This window comes from Pelophylax lessonae (assembly GCF_965119305.1).
Source record: "Pelophylax lessonae genome assembly, chromosome: 12".
NCBI classification, from domain to species: Eukaryota; Metazoa; Chordata; class Amphibia; order Anura; family Ranidae; genus Pelophylax; species Pelophylax lessonae.
The window spans coordinates 106,131,339-106,154,364 of record NC_138779.1 but is presented as its reverse complement, the minus strand read 5'-3'; the positions used below and the strand labels follow the sequence as shown (position 1 = coordinate 106,154,364).

The 23,026-nt window shown below is 40.5% G+C and overlaps 1 protein-coding gene across 3 annotated transcripts in view; it reads left to right on the top strand.

The window, feature by feature from the left end:
* Window positions 1–8,997: 8,997 nt before the first annotated feature.
* Window positions 8,998–23,026, top strand: part of GRIN2D (glutamate ionotropic receptor NMDA type subunit 2D) — a 1,144,270-nt gene continuing 1,130,241 nt past the window's right edge. For all 3 annotated transcript variants that reach the window (XM_082274380.1, XM_082274379.1, XM_082274378.1), the window contains exon 1: window positions 8,998–9,529. The gene's annotated coding sequence lies outside the window, so the exon portion shown is untranslated. The remainder of the gene's footprint in view (window positions 9,530–23,026) is intronic.

Genomic DNA, 23,026 nt, shown 5'->3' with positions numbered 1-23,026 from the left:
GAGTTTTCATTCTACTCCGACTGTTCTATGAGGCTGAAGGACCCCTGGCCCTCTGTCTGGACAGTGCTGATTGGCCCTGTACTGATCACATGCATCTTTCCCCCCAAAAAAAAACCTCTCTAGCAATACACACCAAACTGAGCATGTGCAGAGTGCCTCCAAGGCTCTGTACTATCAGCAAATAGATAGGGGACAGTAAAAGAAGAGGAGGACCAGAGAAGACAAGATCAAGCAGCCATTTTACGTAATATGGTGGAAGATTAACCCCTTAGGTTCCACAGTGAGTAAAACAAGCATGCTTTACTGCATATACACACTGATATTACTGTTGTGGGTTTAGTAACACGTAAGCTCTTTATGGATGGTGCCAAATCATCAGGTGACCATACTGTCTGGATAGACTTGGTATAAGACAGTATGCACATGCATAAAGTGGCATTTGAAATAGAACAAATCTTCTTAGTATTTGCATGGTCCTTATTTTAGATTAACAGTAAAGCTCACAAAACAGTGTAAGACTACTTTACATTTTGTAAAATCAGAAGAACAAACAGGATGACCATAAATTTAACGTAATTATTGCATTTTATACACAACTTTTGTAGCAACATAATGACTCCCACATTGTCTAAAGCACAAAGAGTTCTATGAAATGAACCACACTGGGTTCAGAATTACATGCAAAATTGATTCAGTGCATTAAAGCGTTTGTTACCCAAACACTTCATATTCCTGATATGTGCCTGTTTTACAATGTACCTGTATTAGAAATGATCCTGTTCTCTTTGGATTGCTTCCTTTGTGTAAAACCCCCGATATTCCTGCTAGTCCCCTTGCTTTCCTATTAAAAACTGACCGCCCTAAGCAGGAGAGGACACTGTGGTCAGTTCTCTAGCTATGCTGGGAACTCAATGTACTTTCCTCCAATGATCAGACTTGTCCTAACAACTCCCTCCCCCCGCTGCACAGCAATTCAATGGGAAGCTCAGTGTGCTGCTGCTTCTCCTCCTCCCAGCTCCTATACAGCTGAGAATAGAGGGGATGTGATCATTAAAAAAAGGGGGAAAAGTTATTTGGAATATTTTTTAGATCTATACAAAAATGTTTTGCCTTCCATTTCTATTTTAATCTCAATTGGTTGTTTTACAAGGTGATTGTTTACAATCACTTTAAGGCTGTTCGGGTTTTGGTCTGGTTAAGCAAACATAGGTGGATTTGAAAAACTATAATAACAATCATATTTATATAGTATGTAAACAGTTTCAGAGGAGGAAAGGCTAAGTTCACCTTTTCTTGCAGAATTTCACTTCTCATAATAAATAGAATCCTTTTGTAATATAATTTATGTCTCATTCTTTCTGATTGCATCACTTCCTGTAGATCAGCTCCCATCATTCTCTGTGTTTTTGCATCACAGAAAAGGGTGTGATAGGGCATGTATTACCACACCTCCCTCATTACTATACCACCACCTACTTCTGCCCTTAGGGTGACCATACACATTACAATCTGATTGTACAATCTCCTTTAGATATCCCATCAGCTATGCAGTGCAAAGGCCTGCCTGATTTGATACAAGTTGATAGATTGTTCAGGTGTGTCCATCTGTTACATAGTTATAGTAAATCTAAAGGAAAATGTTCAGAGATTGCATAGTATATGGCCATCTTTATACAAGTACATAGGAGGGAGTGGATGGGGACACCCAGCTATCAGGCCCCATTCAAATGTTCATATAGCTCTAAGCGCTTAGGCTTGTCATGCATAGGGCAGCCTATTCATTTGAATGGGCTGCCCTATGCACAACAATCACTCCAAAGAAGCCCTAGAGCTTTTTTTTAGCGTGGTGAAATTTTTACCATTCTTTTTTGGTGCGTTTGCAGGGTGTTTTTGAAACACGCTGCATTTACTATGCGGTTTGCCATTCGTTTGGAACAGATGTGAATGGAGCCTCATTGTTCATGTGTAAACACACCAATTTCACTTTCAGGCCCCATTTATACCTAGAGTAATAGGGCTGCACATTTTTGGGCTCGTTTTTCCAGTGACACGCATAGGGCAGCCCATTTATTTCAATCATGCAGCTCATGGGACATTTTGGCACAGTGTGAGTTGCACATTTTTTGTGTTTTGTTGCATTTGTCATCTGTTTTTTTTTTTTATGTGGCAGAATGTGTGTTTGGTGAGCCTAGGTCATTTTAGGTGTATAAAGGTAGACATACACTATACAATCTGATTGTACCTCCTCTGTACAATTTTCTTTAAATTTACCAAAACTATGGAATAGGAGGACCCACCTATCTATCCATTCGTTCTGTATCCAATCAGGCAGGTCCTCGCACTACATCGGAGATATCCAGCCCACTATAGCAGCCCCACGGGGTAAGCAGCGCTGAACAGAGTTCGATTACAGTACATGATCAGTGAAGGTAATAACTTCCTCGCCACTTTGGCTGGACCCCTATCTAGCGCCTACTATTTATTTCTACTGCTTTAATGGGATTCATCTGCTTGGACACATCGAGCCATTGCCCTTCACATTAATGTTGAACATACACATTTGGCTTCTGGTATCCCTGTGGAGGGCATCAATCAATTGTTATAAACTACCTAGCAAGTTCTGTCCCTTGGTATTATGGAATTTGCATATGTGTGGATGGTCATATGATTTGATATGAGCCTGATAAGCATCACTTTTGCTATTTTACATATGATACACGGGCAATTAGGTATTAAGGTGGAAGCACAGCACCCATACTTATAGAGTTGTATAGTTTTGTATGTATATATGTCTATGTTATGGTTTGGTCAACTGGGTGTGTAGCCACGCCCATGTAGGCGATATCTCCTCCCCCTATCTTAGAGGTCATGTGGAGGTCTTCCCCACTATATTTAAACCAAGGACTCAGTCATGGCCCTTAGGCTCTGAGGAAGAGGCACTGCCTCGAAACGCGTCAGCCTTTGGTCTTCATGAGACATTGGACTCATCATGGACGTTGCTCTATGGAATTGATATGCTGGAATATGTCGTATGTTTGTGAGTAGTTTACTTTTATCACTTTTTTAATAAAAGCCCAATGAGGATAATGCGCTAGGCTGGTGCACCCTTTTCTTTGTTTACATTTTGCAGCCTCATGTGGCCCCAGTGAGTTTAGCATATGGACATAGCAGCTGTGGCAGCCTACACTGACAAGCCAGTCAAATGCACACATGGAGAGATGCAGGGGATGCTGTCTAAACATAGTTAATGGGTGAAGGGTGTGTGCTAATGAGGTCAGCTGGTAAACTCCTTCCTGTGTCCTAATGGTTTCTCCGTCCCAAATTTACATACCAGAAAGTGATGAAGCTTTCTAAGAAATGCAGCAAGCGCTAAGGTAAGGCCTTGCTTTAGAAATCAAAGAAAGCTTTACATTTTTCTGCAACAGATGTACAATAATGGTATATTGGCACATAGGGGAAATGGAATATATTTAAAAAAGCAAACTTAGCCTTTACATATAATATAAAATAATATAATATAATAATAATATAATAATAATATAATATATTGGGATGGGGGGGCTAGAATGTATGGTATGTTCCTACATACAGCAAATGTTATTTCTAGTAATCCCAGAGGAGAAGAAAGTCAGCTGACACTTGCAACCTAAAATGGTATATGGCATAGTATAATGAGCTACAACAGGTAACGAAATAGTTCCTTTACATTCTTATTATAATATTTAATTTTTTTCACATAAGTTCAACAGTAGTGTAGATTTGTTGGCCATTTTTATTCCATCTAAAATCGTTATTTCAGTTTAAGCAGATGCCTCTGAGATCCCCTACTGTTTCTCATACAGCAGAAGTCAAAGGCTACAGTTGTGAAACATTTCTGCTGAAGGTGCTGACTTTGACATTCTACTGCCACAAAGTCTCACTTCTGCTACTGCAGAGGGAGTTTTTTTCCCTTCCTGTGAGTCTCACTCCTTTTATGCATTCTCCAAAATGTAAGATAGGTGAGAGCTCCAGCATGGAAGGTGAGAACTCCCTGTAATGGGCACAGCTGGTGGGAAGACCTATGAGCTCAGACACAGATCTCCTTGCAGTTTGTCTTTGAGATATAAAAAGCCATTGGTGATTCTACCTGCTGAGCTGACCCTTTGGGTTGTAGTACCCAGTATAATAGGGGTTACAAACATGTGAATCACCGTGTAGAACAGAATATTATACAGAGATCCTGGTATTCAGCAGCAATGGCTAAAGTACCAGGTTCTAAGCGTTGGCTTAAAGCAGAACTCATTAAAGTTTGCACAATAAAGCAGAACTCATTAAAGTTTGCACAATAAAGCTGAACTCTGGGATATAGACTAGCTCTACCCTTACAGTCCCCCCCCCACCTCCCACCCCCACACTTCAAGGGTTAAATGCTCATTTAGTCTAGAAGTTCATGGATAAGGTGCATTACTATCCCTTGCTTCCAAGCTTTGGGCTGTGGGCAGGCCCTTGGTCTCTTTATGTATAGTGCAGGGCTAACAACCTGACCTGTATTATACTTGAGGAGGCAAACTGGCAACAGTGGTCTGAAGCACCTTACAGAAGATTCAGCACTGGTTGTATGGATAGATGGAGCCTCGAATAAGGTAAATATTACACCTTATCCCTGCGCCCCTTAAATAAAATAGCATTTGACAAATGCAGTAGGGGAGGGATTTTCTAATAAAATAACTAAACCAGCTTTTGCTGCAATTATCACCTCCAATCTAAAGTTTCCCCCTGCAGTAGTTTTTTTTTTGCCACTAGATGTCCTACGTCTGGTAATTAGCATCTTTCAACCCATTTCCTCTGAGCCCAGGTCATCCTGGACTTGCCCCAACCTGTGATTGGACAGTGAAAGTAGAAGGAGCACAGGGTTGAGCTCATCTCTCTGTTACTCTGCTTTCTCCTCCTATCAGCAAGATTCTTGTCAGCACATGAACTAAGTGTCTCATTGTACTGCTTCTTCTTCTTACAATCCAGCTATGCTAAACAAGGATTGCAAGAGGCTGATTCCAGGTCAAATTCAAGTACCTACACTGCTTTCATTTTAAAACAAAATCCTTCTAATGATATATTAATGATTACAGAGCTGTATTCATGTGTGTCTTTTGCCTAGAGGTCAGCTTTAAACTGTGTTTATATACCTCCCCTGTGCTCCCTCTTCACCCTGATCTACCATTGTAATTCCTCTAAAGGTTGGTTGCTTAGGCACAGAGCTCTGCATTATGCAGGGTTACGTATCATGTCTATCCCCAAACCATGAGGCATGAGGCATGGCAGCAGATAAGGGGGGTTTGGAACACCAGGAAAATAATTAATACCTCCTTATAGTCTTTCATGAACATGTATTTTCTTAAGAGCCGTGGCAGAAAATTGGGGTGGTGTTGAGCACCAATATAATTATTTTTAACTATAATATAAGTTTTTCTTTAAACAGGTATTTCCTAAGAGGTGTGGCAGCGGATAGGGGTGGTGGGGAGCACCAAAAAAAATATTATAGTTTTTCTTTAAACAGGTATTTCCTAAGAGGTGTGGCAGCGGATAGGGGTGGTGGGAAGCATTAAGAAAATAATTATAGTTATTCTTTATTTCCTAATAGGTGTGGACATGATTAGGGTGGTGAAGAGCACTGCGAAAATAATTATAGTTTTTCTTTAAACAGGGTGGTGGGGAGCACAAAAAAATATATATAGTTTTTCTTTAAACAGGCATTTCCTTTAGAGGTATTGCAGCAGATAGGGGTGGTGGGGAGCATCAAGAAAATAATTATAGTTTTTCTTTAAACAGGTATTTCCTAATAGGTGTGGCAGTGGATATGGTGGAGAGGAGCAATGGGAAAATAATTATAGTTTTTTAATTAAACAGGTATTTCCTAATTGGTGTGGCAGTGGATAGGGTGGAGAGGAGCAATGGGAAAATAATTATAGTTTTTTATTTAAACAGGTATTTCCTAAGAGTTGTGGCAGTGGATAGGGGTGGTGGGCAGCAGCAAGAACATAATTATAGTTTTTATTTAAACAGGTATCTCCTAAGCGGTGTGGCAGCGTATAGGGGTGGTGGGGAGCATCAAGAAAATAATTATAGTTTTTCTTCAAACAGGTATTAGTTAAGATGTGTGGCAGTGGATGTAGGTGGTAGGAGGCATTGGTGTGAGAGATGTGTGGCAGTGGATAGAGGTGGTGGTAGGCATTGGTGTGATAGAGGTGTGGCAGCAGATAGGGGTGGTGAGGAGTACTGCGAAAATATATATATTTTTTCTTTTAACAGCTATTTCCTAAGAGGTGTGGCAGTAGATAGGGGTGGGGGGAGCATCAAGAAAATATTAAATAGCTTTTCCTCAAACAGGTATTTCCTAAGAGGTGTGGCAGCAGATAGGGGTGGTGGGGAGCATCAAGAAAATAATTATTTTTTTTCCAAATTTTTTTTTTTTTCCAAAAAGAAAATAATTATAGTTTTTCTTCAAACAGGTATTAGTTAAGATGTGTGGCAGTGGATGTAGGTGGTAGGAGGCATTGGTGTGAGAGATGTGTGGCAGTGGATAGAGGTGGTAGTAGGCATTGGTGTAATAGAGGTCTGGCAGCAGATAGGGGTGGTGGGGAGCATCAAGAAAATAATTATAGTTTTTCTTCAAACAGGTATTAGTTAAGATGTGTGGCAGTGGATGTAGGTGGTAGGAGGCATTGGTGTGAGAGATGTGTGGCAGTGGATAGAGGTGGTAGTAGGCATTGGTGTAATAGGGGTCTGGCAGCAGATAGGGGTGGTGGGGAGCATCAAGAAAATAATTATGTTTTTTCTTTAAACCGGTATTTCCTAAGAGGTGTGGCAGCGCATAGGGGTGGTGGGGAGCATTGAGAAAATAATTGTAGTTTTTCTTTAAACAGGTATTTTCTAATAGGTGTGGCAGTGGATAGGCAGTGGATATGGTGGTGAGGAGCATCAAGAAAATAGTAATAGTTTTTTTATTTAAACAAGTATTTCCTAAGAGGTGTGGCAGCAGATAGGAGTGGTGAGGAGCATCAAGAAAATAATTATAGTTTTTCTTTAAACAGGTGTCTCCTAAGAGGTGTGGCAGTGGATAGGGGTGGTAAGAAGCATTGGGGAAAAAATTATAGTTTTTCTTTAAACAGGTGTTTCCTAAGAGGTGTGGCAGTGGATAGGGGTGGTGTGAAGCATTGGGAAAAAATTATAGTTTTTCTTTAAACAGGTGTTTCCTAAGAGGTGTGGCAGTGGATAGGGGTGGTAAGAAGCATTGGGAAAAAAATTATAGTTTTTCTTTAAACAGGTGTTTCCTAAGAGGTGTGGCAGTGGATAGGGGTGGTATGAAGCATTGGGAAAAAAATTATAGTTTTTCTTTAAACAGCTATTTCCTAAGAAGTGAGGCAATGGATAGGGGTGGCAAGGAGCACTAGGAAAATAATTCTAGTTTTTCTTTAAACAGGTATTTCCTGATAAGTGTGGCAGTGGATAGGGGTGGCAAGGTGCACTGGGAAAATAATTGTAGTTTTTCTTTAAACAGGTATTTCCTAATAGGTGTGGCAGTGAATAGGCAATGGATAGGGTGGTAAGGAGCATCAAGAAAATAAAAGTTTTTCTTTAAGCAGGTATTTTCTAAGAAGCCAGTCAGTGGATAAGGATGGTGGGGAGCATTGAGAAAATAATTTATAGTTTTACTTTAAACAAGTGTTTCCTAAGAAGTGTGGCAAGGGATAGGGGTGGTGGGGAACATCAAGAAAATAATTATTGTTTTCCTTTAAACCGGTATTTCCTAAGAAGCCAGTCAGCGGATAAGGATGGTGGGGAGCACCGAGAAAATAATTTATAGTTTTACTTTAAACAAGTATTTCCTAAGAAGTGTGGCAAGGGATAGGGGTGGTGGGGAACATCAAGAAAATAATAATAATTTTCCTTTAAACAGGTATTTCCTAAGAATTGTGGCAGCAGACAGAGGTGGTGAGGAGCACTGGGAAAATATTTACCAACTCCTTAAAGTCTTTCTTCAAAAAGGATCACTTTTACCTAAATATTAATCAGAAATAAACTAGGACAACTTCCAAATAATCTTATATATACCAATTTAAAATTCCAAACTGATAACCTTCCCTTTACATTTTCAGAAATCACAGTTCAAAACAACATGCCTTGTTTGAGACAACCTGAGAGTCTCTTTACTTGCAATGGACGTGATATCTCCATTGATTGTCCCCGTTGGATGTCACATCAGTTTACTGGATTTAGATGATACTCGGGCATCTTTGCGCTATAGCAGCTGAAACCTCAAATACCATGCATCACTTATGAGGTGTAATTGTTTTGCTTAGCTGTGATATATCTGCCGTCTTCCTGTCTGATTAGCCGCTTGCAGATGTCATTTTATCCTTGTCAAGATGAAATCATTGACAGAAATGTCACAAGCCCCTCTGCTTCCCCCTCTAAGCTTTGGAAATCAGTGCTGCCGAAAGGCTTGTGTAGCGGGGGGAAAGACTGGTTAGCAGCAGTGTCCGACTTATCTCTTTAAATTGTTCCCTATGCCGTGCTATGAGGTGCTATCGGTTCTGAATGTTAATGTCCCTGTGTGTGCTCCTGCCTCTCTCGCATTCCGTGTGTGTGTGTGTGCGCTTGTGTGTGAGAGTGCGTATCTCACCCTGCTTCTCTCCAGCGCTGTCTGTATCTGAGTGCATGCATCTGTGCGAAAGAGGGAGGAAAAAAAAAAAAAAGAAAAGAATACATCAGTTTAGCACGGACATGCATCTCTAACAAGGAGAAGAGGAGGAGAGAGTGAGTAGAAGAGGAGAGAGGAAGCAGGAGAATGACAAGGGACATTTAAATTGCTCACATCTTCCATCCTGAAGCTCAAGCTCCGCAAACTGGCAAGGTGTAGACCTGTTCAGAATTAACGTTCGCTCAGGTTCTAAATACTGACACCACAGAAGACTTGTACCAGAAATTAAAAAGGCTCGCTCCTTTTTTTTTTTTTTCATTTTTCATATTTCTTCTCCCTCCCCGGGTGAATCCTTTTACCCCCAAAAGGAGAAAAACAAATCAAAGGTTATTTTTTTACATCTCCCCCAACTTTGCATGCAACATGTGTAACGGGCTGCGTTTGCCTTGATAGATTATGAACAACCTTGGAAGGTGCAGAAAAGAAGAAGCAAGATTGGATGCAAACTCTGAGCAAGGCAGATGATGGGGGAAAAAAAAAAAGGGGGAGTGTAAAAATATAACCTCTAGCTGCTTATCAAGAAAAGAGGACCACCCCCCCTGCCTTGATTTTGGAGCACTATATTCTGGAAAGGGGGACAGATTTTTTTTTTTTTTAAGCTTGGTGCATAAGCGTGTTCAGATTTTTTTTTTTTTCCTCTTGTGTTCATTTTGTGTTTCTGCCTGTCACTGCGTGACATCAATGGAACTGACACAGGGATGTACTAAGAGAAGCTTTGGCTGTTCTGGCAGGTCCTAGCTCTCCACCAGCTGCCTCTGTCTCTACCGGTTTGGGGAACGATGCAATGAGAAGGTAAGTTAGAGCCAATCTTTACTTTTATAGTCCATCTTCTTCAATTGCAGGAGCTGAAGGTGGGAGGCGAGGGCAGGCGTCCCTAAAAAAAAAAAAAAAAAAAAAAACTCCTGATCATATTTAGAAGGTCAGATTCAGCAATCCATACTAAAAACACATCCTGTCAAAGTTCATTGAAACAAAAACTCATGTAGATCTTCTTACCTTTTAAAAATTGTTGACTTTTGGAAAGTGTTAAGGATGATCTTCTTGAATTAGCAAAGACAATTTTCTTTCAAGGGCATTCCTGGAGAAAATGAACGTGGTGTAGGTTTTTTCCTTTTAGAAAATAAATATTTCATGGGTAGATTAAACACAAATCTCTTTTGACTTTTGCCCATGATGGGGGGGGGGGGGGGTATGGGGGGGGGGGGGGAGTGATGAGGCTGATGCTTGCCCCAGTCTAGAGTGTCTGTTAAATTTGGGATTCTGGGTAATGATATGTACTATGTCACAGTGGCTTCTGCATATGTGCTAACAAGGTTTGATGTTGGACATTTGAATCTTTTTTTTTCACAATTGTTTACTGAGCCACAAGTTAGGTGGTTGGCAGGGATCACTGCATATGTGTGTCTATTTGTGTATGCTACTGAGATCGTGTTTATATCAGTTCCTCTGCATTACAGCCTTTTTTCTCCACGTTTCATGGGCTATTGGCTCTGGAAGGCTTATCAATTTCCATTTGAAAAGCTGTTTCTTCTTTATTTAATTGCCCTTGCTTCTTGGCTTATTTTGCTGGTGGGCATGTAAGGCAAAGGGGGGGGGAGGGGGGGGGTTAAAGAAAAGGAACTCATAGCCACAAATGTTATATAAAATATAACTCAAATCTCAAATAGTAATGCCCACACATTGGTATGCCTTAGGATGTGTACCAGCCGCTGGTATAATCCTTCATGGGGAAAGAACACATTGTTTTTCTTTTTTTTTTCCTTTTCTACTATCTAGCAGGAGAGCTGGTTTGAAGCACATTTAATCTAATGTAATCATGCAGACTTCTGCATTCTCTCCAGCACTGACCGGTAGGGTCAAGCTGCAAGCAGTATTGTTGGCTGTATGGCAGGCAAGCGGTTAACTGTACCAGTAAAACTCTGAGACTGCCTGTATCTGATTTAACCTGTTCTCTGTTGTGAATAGGATTTGATACCCCCAACATACACAGATGCAGTTTTTTTTTTTTTTTGTGGTGGTGGATTGCATATGTTATGACTGTTGGCAAGGACATTGCAGAAAAAAATGATTTTAAAGTAAAAAAATAATCATCAAAAGTTCCAGAGTGAAAGCTTGGATTTGTCACACTATGATGGATTTTGGGATCTCATGTAATACTGCAGATCATGACATGGCTATATGCATACATGCTTAGAGAATAACTGCCTGGGCCAAGAAAAAAAAAAGAGACCTTTTATTTCACATCTGTGCTGCACCGTCCATCAATACTTTATGGCTCTGACCTCCCCATCAGGTAATTAATACACATGCTCCTCAAGCTTGTTTATGCCAGGAATGGCCATTCCTCTATTTACCTTTTTAACTATTAATCAATGTATCAGTCCTAATAACTTTGCTGTTTTTATAATGCAATGAGACCCCACTATCTATTCTGCCCTGATAGGATGCAATACCTTCCTGCTTCCTGAACTCACTCTACAGCGCCACCTGCATATTTAGAAATGAAACTGCATGTCACAAAAATCAAAGTTCATTCCCTCCACATGTAATTTTTACATACATTATGTAGAAGTGTGAAAGGTTTTTCAAGTTAATTGAAAAGTACTTCCTTTTTTATGCAGGGATGTCACAATTTATACATTAAAAAAAAATGTGCACTTTTCTACAAGACAACTTGATAAGAGGACTAAGGTTTTGTTACACCTGGCCTTTGTAATAATAAATCTACATATTAAAGTTGTCTGCTGAGCACTAGTTAAAAAAAAAAAAAAAAAAAAAAGTTTATTTAATTAGATAATACAAAGAGTTATGATGATTATGAGCAAAGTGCTGAAGCCGATTGCAACCAATCAGACCACTGTTGTGCAGCCACGCCAAAGAGAGAAAATAGTTCTGACTGGTAGCTATAGGTTATATGCCTTGTAACGTGCTTTTTTTAATAATCTTACTAATCGCTATAGAAGAACCTCCCTCTTAGCAGTAGCCTATTATCTGTTTGATAATGAAAGGGCAGGATTGAAATTGATTTTTAACTTACTTGAACCTTACATGTCTCCTACCAGTCCTGCTGTTTTTTTTTCCCCAAATATCTGGGCACTCTTTTTTTTGATGTCTGTATGCACTTTTTAAAATGCTCTTTTAGTTTTTTTTCCTTCTTCTGAGATTTAAGAGATAGATGTAATCAACTCATTAGACACCCAAGAGCTACAAAAACCATCTCTCTGCCTGGCTTTTCTCTCTCCTGAGTACACAACAGGTTAATTGAGTGCACACAAAAATCTCTTTCTATACCACAGATAGGACTCATGAGTCTGCAGGGAATATTAGCTCATCAGAAGTAGTGTTCATCTGAGAAACACCAAAAGAACACAGAGCATTAAAACACACTAAAAAAAAGATAAGGAATAAAGTCTACCCAAGTAAGCAAATAAAAACTAGTTTAGAAAAGAGTCAATGCACTAATTGCTGGCACTGAGAGATGTTGATGCTTATTTTGGCTACCGAATCCATCAAACAGACATTCTAGAATGATTTGCAAATACAGCCGCTTAAATTGTTGATCTTACAATACTTCTCAGCTGTGAAACTGAAATTTTGCCACTCTGAAATGAAGGTTTGAAGGAAAATTTCCCCTTTGCTTTGTAGCAAGCAGTTACTTTGTGGTGCATTTACTACTCAGTGGCTGCACAGAGGCTACAACAGTGTCTTTAGTGAGATGGGTACTAAATGTCTTTGTTGGCACCACATAGATTATTCATATGATCCTAAATGCTGACTGTTAGTAGTAAGAATGTAAGGCTAGCAATAGCCATGTACGTCTTTTGTCAATTTTGATAACAATTAAGAGAAGATTGTCAAGCACTCTTAACTAGAGATTAAATTAAATTTGTAATTGTCATCAGTGAGTCACAATTTGAAGATATTTTGCAATTCAGTAATGATTTTGAATTGCCTGAAGAATGTTATTGACCCAGGACAGGTTAATTATTAATAAAATGGTGAATAGACTAAGCATGGACTGGTGTCTTTGTTTGGCACTAACACTAAAAAAATGTCTCTTAACTGGGTGCTAAGTTTGCTGGTATATAGGAAATTATCTAAGACCAAAGCCATCTTCCAATGAGGACCTCCAGTTTAGGCAATGAATGTTTATAATGAATCTGAAGATATTGTCTCTTTTTTTCAATTATAATTTGCAAAGACTTTAAACTTCAACTACATAGAGTGTGGTGGCCCTAACATAGCCTTCCTCAACCTGTTTACCCCCGAGGAAATCTTCAAATATTTGACTGTCTCGGGGAAGCCCTGCTAAAAATAATTATGGGTACAGATTTCAGTACTCTAGCATCAACACTAAATTGTAGAACACTTTAAATATAAGAATAAGTAATATGCCATACTTGATATGTTTGACACCCTGATTTATTTTTATGACTCCTACTTTGTACAGCAACACGTTTAGTAATAGTCTTGAAATTAAAATAATAATAACAGAAACAAAAGGCAGATAGTAAAAATGTTGGTGTCCCCTAAAATTATAGGTCAGTATATAGGTGCCCCATTGCATTGGTGGTCATTGTGGTCAGAGATCAATTTACCATTGCTTACTGTGCAAGGAACCCCTAGCAACCTCAGAAGGAATCCTAGGGAACCCAGGATGGAGCCTAGCCAGTGCTACAGTAGGTTGCCAGCTGAAATTAACACATTGACTTCATTTTTGCTGTGACCAGCTGACCCCTTACCTTCATTACTCTTTTTAGGTGATCACAATTTTTAATCAAGTTTACAGATATTAGAAAACAATTCTACTTTCTGTATGGACCTTCTCTATGCTCATGGTTATTCCCTTTAGGCTAACTCATTTATTCAATGCATTAAGTTGTTCTACTGTTCTGTTTTGAGCAATTTTATAGTAATTAAAGGCAACTGTAAAAACAAACACAAATACATACAGTACATGTTATTTGATGGCTTTCAGACCTCCGGCTATAATGATCATTATTTGCTATAACAACCATCATTTTTAGCAGTAAGAACCAATGACAGCTGGAACTAACAGTCATATGGCTCAAACCATATTCATTATGGCAAAAAACTCTTTCTTTAGAGCTTGGTGAATGAAGCCTTTCATGCATTCCTTGTGCTATCTCTGTAAGAGGGATAATTAAGTAGATTTTTTTCAGCAGCTATTACATTATTTATGGCAACGCAGCACTAACACATTATATCAACATGCATTTCAAAGGTCACTGACGTCACAGAGGTCACTGACATCAGTCCTTGGCCAGACTAGTGTCATTAGTTATGGATAGATTAGTCAGAAGCCAAATAACCAACATCCTTTTGGATTGTGGAAAGGAACCTGCAGTGATAAGGATGGAAGCTTTTTATGTTAGCTTTTTATCCTTAAAGGAAACATGCACTGGGAAGATGTGCAGGTTGCCACTACTGAGTTTTTTTTATTATAAAAGCTACTTGACCAGGTATCATTCTGATCCAAAAGCTTTGATACTTTCTAAACCACTAGCTTAGAACACGTATGCAAAAAAAGATATATGAAGCCCCCTTGACCCCCCTTCCTCCTAGGAAAAGGGAGCCTTGACTGCTGGTAGCTTGGGAGCTACATGGGCGTTAACCTAAAACAGGGAGATTTAGTTGCTCTGACGGGATTGGCCACTAAGGCGCAAGGGGACTGGGTGGAGTCTGAACTATAGAAAAGGCTATACAATGGCACGTCCCACCACTTTGAGGAGATTCTGATGTCACAAGAGTCGCCCACCCTCCCACTCGTTGCGTGTTTCATCACAGCTTTATTGGCTGTTTTACCTTGCCAGCGATGGATATTGCTTTATGGGCTATGCTCTCAAGTTTAAGTCTGGGATCAGTTTAATGCCTGTCTTGCGCTGGTGGTGGAGACGGGCCTCTTAGACAATTTGTGTTTTGTTATGGACGGTATAACTGTGACTGGCATTGTTATGTAGTATTTCGAAATTGTTACAGTTGGTAAGTTCAATAAAGCTTTGTACTTGCCCTAATTCCAGTTTAAAGCGATTATAAAGTCTAGTTTTTTTGTTTTTTTTTTAATAACAAACATGTTATACTTAAGTAATTTTATTGAAATATATAATATGATTAAAAAGGAAGCAAGCAGGGATAGCAATACATAGAATGCAGGTGACATGAGTACTGTAATAGCAAGGAACCCAACGCGTTTCAAAGTGAATAACTTTTTCTTCAAAGTTATTCACTTCGAAATCCGTTGGGTTCCTTGCTATTACAGTACTTTTGTCCTGACTTTTGTATTATCAATTTGTAAATTCATTGGAGTGCCTGTAAAGTCCCACCAATAGGAGAACCCCCTTTTTTCTTGTTACAAATATATGGGATGTGGCACCAATATCAGGGTCGCCATTGAGAGCAATTCTTTAACATGTTATACTTACCTCCTCTGTGCAGTTGGTTTTGCACAGAGCAGCCTGGATCCTCCTCTTCTTGGGTCCTTCGTTCCTGCTCCTGGCCCCTCCCTCCTTTTGAGTGCCCTCACAGCAAGTAGCTTGCTATGGGGGCAGCCAAGCTGCAGCTCCATGTGTCCATTTCTCTCTCTTCTGATTGGCTCACTGACTGATTGACAGCCGTAAGAGCCAATGGAGGAGGGAGAGTCCCAGGACAGCCAAGGGACTCGTGGACATCGCTGGACAGAGGGGGCACAGGTAGGTATTAGGGGTGCTGGGGAGCTGCTACACACAGAAGGCTTTTTATCCTAATGCATAGAATGCATAGAACTCCTTTAAATCAGTCTGTGTGTCTTTTCTGGGTGTGAGATTTTGGTTTGTAATAGCTGGTTAAAATGACCCTTTGCTTCTCAGAAGTCATGACTTTACTTGTTTGCTGCATGTTTGTTCTGGGTCATTGCCTCATTGGCTAAGACAACTTTACAGTTGGTAATAGAAATACAACTAGCATTTTTTAGAAGCAAGTCAGAAATGGTAGCCCCCATTTGTCTTTCAGTATATGTTTCCATTAAGAAAAACAACTCCCATCTGCTAGTATCTAAGCAATGGGGTTGATTTACTAAAGGAGTAGAGATTTTACTTTCTTTTTTTTTTTTTTTTATTTTTTTTTTTTGAGATTTTACTTTCTAATTAAATGTAAAGCTGCCACTATCCAGTAAGCAAACACCTTTTTTTCTCTATCACAATATTGGGAATTTTAGGTAAAAATAGCTTCAGTATATGCACTTTAGAAAGTAACCATGCTCTACCCCCTTAAATATGTCACTCCATTGACTTCCACTCTGAAATGGTGAAGTAGCTAGTGAGGAATGCTAGTGAGGAATTTACACTATGAAAAGCTTTTGTTTGACTAGGACCAAACAGCCCAAAGGAAATCAAACCAACACGGAGAATATTAACCCTGGTGGAATTTGATTCCTGCACCTTGTTGCTGCAAGTAACCAGTACTAATTATTGTATTATAAGAAGTCCATTGACAGCTTATTGTACATATAACAGCAGGTATAATGCTATGAAATGCTTGGCATCAAAATGTCCCTTTTGGGTCAGCACTGGTAATCCATCAACACTGGCTTTTTTAAAAGGAGCTTTATGAGTCGAAGAATTTTTGCAGGTTGGTGTAAGCATCTAGACCCCTGGTGCCCAACCTGCGGCTTGAGGGCCAAATGCTGCCATTTGGTACAGTAATTGCAACCCCCAAACCTCAGCAGTCTGTAGTGGGAACATTGATTAAGGTAATGGCATTGATCTCTACTAGCCCCATGTAACATGTTCCAAGATTTGTATTGTCTTCTGCAACATATCACTAGCCAAAAATGTAGTATGTCCACAATCTTTGACTCTCATTTCCTTTGTTAGGTCTGCAGGTTCTGACAGTCCTCTCAAACATTACATATATTAAACACTATATGCGACCCATTACTGATGTCAGGGGCCGTGCTTGTGGTCCCCTTCAGCTCATAAGTTGACACCCACTTATCTAGACATTGCACCTGCTTTTGTTTAGGACTTCCTCCTCTGAATGCCACCCCTCCCCCTGACCCTGCTGTACTGCCATAGTCTTTCAGTGTAGTGGGGACTAATGGAGCCGAGGGAGCCTTTCATATTATGCACTGTTCAAAAGTGCCTGACTATGTCTGCCCTTTCTGCCGAGGGACCTGTTAGCTCATAAGTTGACATCCACTGATCTAGACATTGCTCCTGCCTTTGTGCAAGTCTTCCTCCTCGAAATGCCTCCCCCACCACCCCCGCTTCCGTAGTCTTTCAGTGCATCGGGGACTAATAGAGCCGAGGGAACCTTTCATATGCACTCTTCAAAAGTGCCTGACTATGCCGGCCCTTTCTGCCTCCTGCCTCCATTCATAGAAGCTGTAACAAGGGCTTCTTTGAATAAAAAATAATCTATAAATAGAGGAGGAGGCTCCTTCATTAATCTGCCCATCCTCCATTCATAGCTAGAGTGCAGCTTCTATGAATGGAGGAAGGGAGGAAAAATTGCAGGAATAGTTGGCACTTTTGGCAAGTATATATGACAGGTCCCTCGGCTCTCTTTACCCCCCCCCTGCCACCAAACCAGAATATTATGGCGGCAAGGGCAAGAGGGGATCGGAGGAATATTTAAATGAAAGCATGAGTAAATAGCACAAGGGACACATCACATTTATAGTAAGTAATGTCCCTTGTGGTTATTCCTTTTTTTGTTTTTTTTATTAAACTTAGGCTTTAATGTTATGGTAAGGCACAGTTAGATTGTATGGTATACCTTATCATCAGTAGCGACAAGAATTAACCCAAAAATGTTATAGTAATAGCAGGGCCTTATAGGTTTACTTGCTGCCTGGTTTCTGTTATGTTTGGGATATTCTTACAATGTGATCCCTCCTATACGCTTAGTAGTTTTGGGTGTTCCTGTCCACCTTTGCATATTCCAGCATCTCCTGCTGCATTCATATTAATATAATATTAATAACAAATTTAACAAGGGGGGTAGGCCACAGCAGGTGTGAAGACCAAGGAACTCAAGCAGAAAGATTTCACTAATAGAGTCTCCTAGGGAGATAAGAAATTGTAAGGTGTTTTAACTCCATCATTTGCCAAAAACTGAAATATCAGTTTAAAGTGGACTGACTGACAGTTAAAGCAGAACTAAACCCATCTTTTTAATAATATCCCAAAGCAGTTACATTCAAGGGATATAGTGAATAATAACTATCCCTGTTGCTTGCTCTCTCATCCAGTAGTCAAATGGCTGGTGTCATGACAGATCATGTGCAGTACCATGCAATAAGAAACTGTGCAAATCAACCAGAGGCTAAGATGGCAAATGTAAAGGAGAGTATGGTTTAGTTCCACTTACTCTCCATTGCTCCATTGGGTGCTTAGGCTTCAAATCTCCGCTGGTCTTGGCTGAACTAACCCTTTAAAATTGATGGGGTTTATATATTAGGCGAGACAGACATTTTCTTTGTTCACTGCATTAATTACAATTAAAGTCCAGTTTTTAATGTTAAAGCGGAGTTCCACCCTCAAAATGAACTTTTCACCGTCCACTTGCTTTAATTTACCTGAAAAACAATTACATAATTAAAAATTTTTTTTTTTGATTCACTTACCTTGTTTTTAAAGAAAATATACTTACCTTCCTTCCTCTTCCTCCCTCTGTGGCCGAGCGTCATCGATCCCAGGAGTCAATGCGCCTGCATCGGCCCTGCTCGTCACTTTTCCGGTGCAGGCGCGTCATTCCCTGCTGAATAGCTTCTGGGCATGCCCAGAAGCTGTGCAGGGATGACGTGCCTGCACTGGAAGTGACGAGCAGGGCCGTTGCAGGGAATTCTGGGACTCCGACTTCACCGAAGAGGATGCTCCTGCTTCAGCTGCCTACACCTGAGATGGCAGCGCTGGACAAGACATTTTCAAGGTAAGTATTTCTTCTAAAAGGTAAGTGAAACAGGGGACAGTTCAGAGGCTAGCGTTGCTTAAATGCACTAGCCCTGGCTGTCCCGTGGGTATTTTTATCTAACAAAAATGTTCAGGGTGGAACTCCGCTTTAACATTATATAGTAACAAATTATACCAGTTAATATGCTTTCAGGTGGCATATTAGCAGATGGTTTGTTGTAAAAGGCAACAGAGGAAGGGCTATGTTAGTAAAAACCTTTTATTTCCTATTCAAAAACATGGAGCTGTGTCCCAATGGAAAATGCAGTATTTGACATGAAAAGGCGGTGTTTCACTTGCTTTGCCTGCCAGTGCACTTTAATTGGATATTCTGCATCCAAAGAACGGCAGTGAAATGCAAAGCATGCCAGTTGCCGCATCTAAGCTGCCATTAGTACTGCCCTAATAAAGTCAGTGGGATATTACTGACCTGGGTTTGATGTGTAGGCCAGCCTTTTTCAACCAGGGTGCCCAGGCACCCTGGGGCACCTTAAGGTATCTTCAGATGTGCTTTGGCAAAATGCCTAAAAATTGCCCAAAAATTGTGTACAATCCAGCGAGGGGAACAAGCCTGCCTTTTAGTTACACAAAGCCATTTTTATTGTGCATCATTACGATTATCTAGCTGCCGGCATCCTATGACGGTTGCCTGCACAGCCTCCTTGTTTGACCCTCCTGTGCCCCTTTCCTTCAGCACTGGGGTGATGTTAGCTAACTGAGAAATTAAGGGGGAAGAGAAACATTAGACAAACACAAACAATGTAGGCTATGTGGGACTTTAGGTGAGACACCAGCAGGTAATGCCCAGCGTCTCCATCCCTGTATCAGAAAAAACGTAGGTTGAAAAGGATTAAAAGAGGTGCATGGAAGCCAGTCAGCCCCCAGTCTGATGTACTCACCCTCCAGTCTGCCACCAACCAAGTAGACCTGTCTCATGATATAAATAAAGAACAGGGGTTTAGTTGACACGCATTTGCAAACGCATGTGTAAGCTGCAGGGCCACTACACGGCACCCTGCGTTACCTGCAGTCCTAACACTTTTAATTTGAGTGTCTCCACAATGGGAGCACATGGCTGCTAATGGATGGATAGGAGGCAGGTGGGAGGGAGAAGCCCAAACCTCCCCCAACCCACCCCCATCCATGACTGGTCTAGTATCTCAAAACTCTAATAGCGATGTTATGCGATGGTACAAACTGAAAACGACCAGCTGAGAAGCATACACCTCCAACCCCTTGGTGGATGCAGTGTAAAACACAGATTGGGACTTTATATGAGGCAATTGGCCTGTAAAGCACAGTGCCTCCATCCCTAATTTCATAAAATATTTGGGACTTTACATGAGACAAGCAGGTCATGCTATTGGTCTCCACCCCTGTATATTAAAAAACTGGGGTCAAATTAGACTGCATCCACCAAAAAATGCACGAAAATCGCACGGTGGGACTTTAAATGAAGCACCAGCCTGTAGGCAAGGCACCTCCATCCCTGGTTACATAAACAATGTAGGCTATGTGGGACTTTAGGTGAGACACCAGCAGGTAATCCCCAGCGTCTCCATCCCTGTATCAGAAAAAACGTAGGTTGAAAAGGATTAAAAGAGGTGCATGGAAGCCAGCCAGCCCCCAGTCTGATGTACTCACCCTCCAGTCTGCCACCAACCAAGTAGACCTGTCTCATGATATAAATAAAGAACAGGGGTTTAGGGAAACATTAGACTACTAGTCAGTACCAGTGTTTTAAAGTGTATATGGAAGAATAAATCACCTCTAACATGTGGGGATGTTGCTGCATTATGTAAAACTATTAGAATATTTTTTTACATTTTAGAATGGGGTTCATAATTTTAAAGGGTGCCTCAACTGAAAGAAGGTTGAGAAACACTGGTGTAGGCAAATAGGCTGTTTACTTTGCAAGATAATTTTTCCTTAGCTTGGTGAATGTGGTGAAAGTTCACTTTGTAAAGCATGCCCAATCATGTGCAAGGTAAATAAAAAACAATATTTGCTTACGCATACTTTGATAAATCAGCAGAGCTTCACCTTATTCACCATGCTAAGGGAAATTTCCCTTGGAAAGTGCAAAATCCCTTGCTAAACATACAGCCTATGTGCCTTTTGCAAATCAACCCCCCCCCCCCCATCTCCTTACTCTTGTTTGCTGGCATTCAGCACATAGGGCAGACTCTCATACGGCCTACAATATTGTATTTTAGTATATAGTTTACTAAAAGAATGAGATTCTTAGATTGTAAGCTCTAATGAGCAGGGCTTTCTGATTCTTATTGTATTAAACTGCATTGTAATTGTACTGCCCTTATGTTGTAAAGTGCTGTGTAAACTGTTGGTGATATATACTGTAAATCATGTATAATAATAATAACACAAGGGATAGAATTTGTATATTGGGGCATCACTATTCAGTTCTGCATAGAGGAGTGCAATGGAGTTGATTTACTAAAACTGGAGAGTGCAGAATTTGGTGCAGCTGTGCATTGTAGCCAAACAGCTTCTAACTTTGGCTTGTTCAGTGAAATCGTTTGTTACCCCAACACTGCATATTCCTGATATGTGCCTGCCATTCCCCCCTTAATGACCAGGCCATTTTTTGCGATACAGCACTGCGTTATTTTAACTGACAATTGCGCGGTCGTGCGACGCTGTACCCAAATAAAATTTATGTCCATTTTTTTCCCCACAATAGAGCTTACTTTTGGTGGTATTTGATCACCTCTGCAAATTTTATTTTTGCGCTATAAACAAAAAAATAGCGACAATTCTGAAAAAAAAAAAACAATATTTTTTACTTTCTGCTATAAAACATTCCCAATAAATAAATAAAAATAAACTTTTTTCATCATTTTAGGCCAGTATGTATTCTGCTACATATTTTTGGTAGAAAAAAAAAACCCTAATAAGTGTATATTGATTGGTTTGCGCAAAAGTTATCACGCCTACAAACTAGGGGAAAGATTTATGTCATATTTATTTTTTTTTGTTTTACTAGTAATGGCGGCAAACAGCAATTTTTTTTTTTTTTTAGCAGGACTGCGAAATTGCGGTGGACAAATCAGACACCTAACTGACATTTTTAGACACTTTTAGGGGGACCAGTGACATTACTACAGTAATCAGTGCTAAAAAAATATGCACTGTTACTGTAATAATGACACTGGCGGGGAAGGGGTTAACACTAGAGGTGATCAAAGGGTTAAATATGTGCCTAGGGGTTGCTTTGTAATTGTGTGGGGGCTTGGCTTGCTGAATGAACACAGAGACCTGTGTTCCTAAATAAGAGGAACACAGGATCCCTGTGTTCATAACTGACAGAACAGCGGTCTGCCGTGTTTACAATGGCAGACCGCCGTTCTGTCTCCACAGGGAGCGATCGTGGGTGCCCTGCAAACATCGCGGCTGCTGGACCCGCAAATTGGCTCCTCCTGTAGCAAATTGGTGCGCTCCACCACTAGCGGTCGCGTGAAACGACGTACATAGTTTCACGGGACAGAGCCGACTTGCTGCAGTATATGTACTGCTGGCGGTCAGCAAGTGGTTATAGCTGGATTCACACCTAACCTTTTTTCATTGAAATGAGTGGAAGTGCTTCAAAGTACATCAACGCTCGCTGTGTGTGTTGTGTGCTTTTACCATGCTTTGCAAAGCAGTATATTGGGTGTCATTGCTCATCATAACTCACATCATTGCACAACAAGGTTTGTGACGTGTCGATGTGCATCATGGCACATATTGAAGGGCATCTTAATGCTTGCATTCACTTCATTACTTTTCTACTTTTCTTTGACCTCAGCGGAAAATGCATCAAGCAAAAATGCAAAGAAGTGAATCCAGCCTAAATCTATTTTGTAGAATGGTTGTAAAGGGTAAACGTTTTATACCGTTATGCATTCAATGCATGAAGGTAAAAAAAACCTTCACGGTGCAGCTCCCCCTAATACTTACTTGAGGCTGATCCTGATCCTGATCCAGGGATGTGCAAAAGAGCAGCAGTTCTCCTGGGTCTCTCTCTCCTCATTGGCAGGAGCCATTTGCTCCCACTGCTATCAATCACAGCCAGTGAGAAGGGAGCTGAGGGCTGGACAGGGATGAGCCACATTTTATGTGTCCATGCCCTCAGAGCAATCAGCTTGTTTGGGGGCATTTGGCAAGGGGCAGGGGCTAGAAGTGCCAGCTGGGGACCTGAGAAGAGGAGGATCACAGAGTATCCCAGAACCTCCTCTTTTCAGGTCCCCAGCTGACACTTCTGGCAAGTATGATGTATTTATTATTTTAAAGAAAAAAATGAATCTTTAGAACCACTTTAACCACTTCAATACTGGGC